This window comes from Perca flavescens, chromosome 19, assembly GCF_004354835.1.
Source record: "Perca flavescens isolate YP-PL-M2 chromosome 19, PFLA_1.0, whole genome shotgun sequence".
Classification (NCBI taxonomy): Eukaryota; Metazoa; Chordata; class Actinopteri; order Perciformes; family Percidae; genus Perca; species Perca flavescens.
Window position 1 is genome coordinate 81,301 of NC_041349.1, and position 3,700 is coordinate 85,000.

A 3,700-nucleotide genomic window follows, 5' to 3' on the forward strand; every position below is an offset into this window, starting at 1 on the left:
TGTTTACTATGTATAGATTTCGAAATGTTAAAACTGAGAACTCAACTTGAATAAATTCTATAATAAAAGTTATAACTTGAGTTGATTAAATTAAATTAAATTAAAGGGGTGATAGAATGATTATATAGAGTATTTCACACTGTTCCTTAAGGTCTCCTAATGGGGTATGTAACATTGGTTGGGCTGAAAATGGCCTGGTTGATATTTTATTGGCCCTTATGCATCCCTGTGTTTTGGCCCTATTTGTAACAAGAGCTTTTCTTCCAAATATGGTATGCTCATGAATATTTAAATGAGCTGCGTGCTGATAGGTTTAGCGAATCCCCATACACACACATTAGAGACGCGCGCTGATTGGTTGAGCGAATCCCCATAGACACACATTAGAGACGCGACAGAATCTCATATTCCAGACACTGCAATGTTTCGTTATCAAATTCACTTCTGAGACTTTTTTAAGCGAGAAATCAACTATATAAAGCTCAAATATGGGCCGTTTTACGAAAATTGATGGCTAATTGCAAATTTGGTAAGACGTGTCGGACTTTAGGAGCTCCACACAGTCTGACGAGAAGGCAGCAGCCTGCTGGGCTCCATACCCAGGGCAAAGTCACCCTTTGTGGATACTGCACTACCGGGGCTCCGCGGCCGGCTGCCGGCATAACTATAATATATTTACAGTTTGAATTTCGTCACGGCACTTATATCACAGCTACCCCAAGGTCTTACAAAGCTAATCAAATTAAGATTTTGTTAAAAGGAGCAGCTAGATAGCTATATGTCCCATTGAATACAATGGGAAAAGATCGTGGCTAGCTAGCTACACTTTCGGCATAACTATAGTATATTTACAGTTTGAATTTCGTCATGGCATGTATATTACAGCTTGCCCAAGGTCTTACAAAGCTTAGCTAACACTTGTCCGATTTCGGATTCAATGCATTTTTGTGACTGTCAGAGTTAGGAGGAAGCTAGCTAGCTCTCATTGATGGACTCCAGCTCACCACGGCTCTATCAATGAGACTCACGTACAAGAGGCATTCATTTCCCCGATTGTTTGTTGAAATAACTCAACACACATATCCATTATAAGATTAACTGGAACCTGCAGGTTGCGGTAAGAGATTGTGGGCGTAACAAGCTCGCTGACCGCACTCTCACTCACACACCGGCCGGCCGGTAGCAGGAAGAGGGGAGGGAGAGCAGCGAGCTGCAGGCCCTGGAGCTCTGTCAGGGCAGCGGTGTGTAGTAGTCCAGTCACCCAGGAAGGGTGAGTTTGCACGGGTATTGAGCACCGGGCCACCGGCCGAGCTCCATCTACCTCACAGCAGGCCGGGGTCTGTGAAGGAAGGCAGGCCGCCCGGCGAGGCAGCTACACAGGCAGCACCAGCCGCTGAACTCCGACACACAGTCGGACAAAATTTGCAATTAGCCATCCATTTTAGTAAAACAGCCCATATTTGAGCTTTACATAGTTGATTTCTCGCATAAAAAAGTCTCAGAAGTGAATTTTGTAATGGAATAGCAGAGATCTGCGTGACCTAGATTCAGAAGACTACCTGATCTCAGGTCAGTTGTGTAGCCTATGTAAATGTACTACCTGATCTCAGGTCAGTTGTGTAGCCTATGTAAATGTACTACCTGATCTCAGGTCAGTTGTGTAGCCTATGTAAATGTACTACCTGATCTCAGGTCAGTTGTGTAGCCTATGTAAATGTACTACCTGATCTCAGGTCAGTTGTGTAGCCTATGTAAATGTACTACCTGATCTCAGGTCAGTTGTGTAGCCTATGTAAATGTACTACCTGATCTCAGGTCAGTTGTGTAGCCTATGTAAATGTACTACCTGATCTCAGGTCAGTTGTGTAGCCTATGTAAATGTACTACCTGATCTCAGGTCAGTTGTGTAGCCTATGTAAATGTACTACCTGATCTCAGGTCAGTTGTGTAGCCTATGTAAATGTACTACCTGATCTCAGGTCAGTTGTGTAGTCTATGTAAATGTTCTACCTGATCTCAGGTCAGTTGTGTAGCCTATGTAAATGTTGGGGGGTGACTGTTCTCTTAATAAAGGGGTGTAAAGGGGTGTCAATGGGATTTAGAGCTCATATGTATGTCCTATTTACCCTCCGAACTGTTGTTATTCAACTATAACAGTGTAAAATCGGTTTTGCATTCTATCACCCCTTTAAATTGAATTAAATTATGATAAAAATTTGTTGTAATAAGTTAGAGAACAGCTGATCTAGACTATACTGACCTGGGCTAAACCTAAACTAAACCTGAGATATATCTAGACTGGTCTAAACCCGAGCTAACCCTAGCCTACATGTGGACTATATCTAGACTGGTCTAAACCCGAGCTAACCCTAGCCTACATGTTGACTATATGTAGACTGGTCTAAACCCGAGCTAACCCTAGCCTACATGTGGACTATATCTAGACTGGTCTAAACCTGAGCTAACCCTAGCCTACATGTGGACTATATCTAGACTGGTCTAAACCCGAGCTAACCCTAGCCTACATGTGGACTATATCTAGACTGGTCTAAACCCGAGCTAACCCTAGCCTACATGTTGACTATATGTAGACTGGTCTAAACCCGAGCTAACCCTAGCCTACATGTTGACTATATGTAGACTGGTCTAAACCTGAGCTAACCCTAGCCTACATGTGGACTATATCTAGACTGGTCTAAACCTGGGCTAACCCTAGCCTACATGGGGACTGAACCTGGCCCAGTCTGCCTCTCTGGATCCGGGCCAACAGCTGTTTGTTGTGTTGCCGTGGAGACAAACTAGATCTCAGCTGTTCATCTTCAGTCACACCTGATCAGGACCTGAAGAGGAAACAACATGTGGACGAAAAAGTGAGAAAAACGCCAAATAAAAGCTAATTTCTGGACAGTTTTTGATCCTTTAGTTCAGTGATCTGATGATTAGTTGACATGTGATTGAGGGAGTTAGTTTACCGGCTGGTTTCTTGGGTTGGTGTTTCCAGCGGGACAGCATGGCGAGAGACACGACCAGCAGAACCAGCAACAGAGACGATACTCTACGGACACAAACATAGAGACACATGGTTGGAACATTAATGAGTACTCTGTATTATACGTACATCATTAATGTTCTGATATAAAACAGATATATATTATATATACACTACCGGTCAAACGTTTTAGAACAACCCAATGTTTTTAGCTTTTTATTGAAATTTTAGCTGTTCAAGTCCAATGAATAGCTTCAAATGGTACAAAGGTAAGTGGTGAACTGCCTGAGGATAAAAAAAAGTAAGGTTACCCAAAACTGAAAAATAATGTCCATGTCAGAATTAGAACTACCTTAGCAAAAAAGAACCAGATGGAAGAACTTTCTGAAGAATATTTGATTTCCATTGTAGAAAGAATGGCACGAGTGTGTTCAGCTGTTATATCTGCCAAAGGGGGCTACTTTAATGAGTCAAACATTTAGAATACATTTTGGTTTATAAACTAATTTCATGATTTCTTTTTTTAACTTAAATTGTTCATTTGTTCTATTCTTTCATTTCAGAGTACAATAAGACATTGAACTGCATGAATTTCAATTAAAAACCTGGAAAAATTGGGGTGTTCTAAAACTTTTATATATACAGTACAGGCCAAAAGTTTGGACACACCTTCTCATTCAATGCGTTTCCTTTTTATTTTCATGACTATTT

The 3,700-nt window shown here is 41.5% G+C and overlaps 1 long non-coding RNA gene across 1 annotated transcript in view; it reads right to left on the reverse strand.

Annotated features, from left to right (window-relative positions):
• Nucleotides 1-2,740: 2,740 nt before the first annotated feature.
• Nucleotides 2,741-3,700, reverse strand: part of LOC114545957 (uncharacterized) — a 1,518-nt gene continuing 558 nt past the window's right edge. The window contains exons 2-3 of the long non-coding RNA XR_003690964.1: nt 2,973-3,055; nt 2,741-2,840 (exon numbers count right to left, since the gene is read on the reverse strand). This is a non-coding gene — a long non-coding RNA (uncharacterized LOC114545957). The remainder of the gene's footprint in view (nt 2,841-2,972; nt 3,056-3,700) is intronic.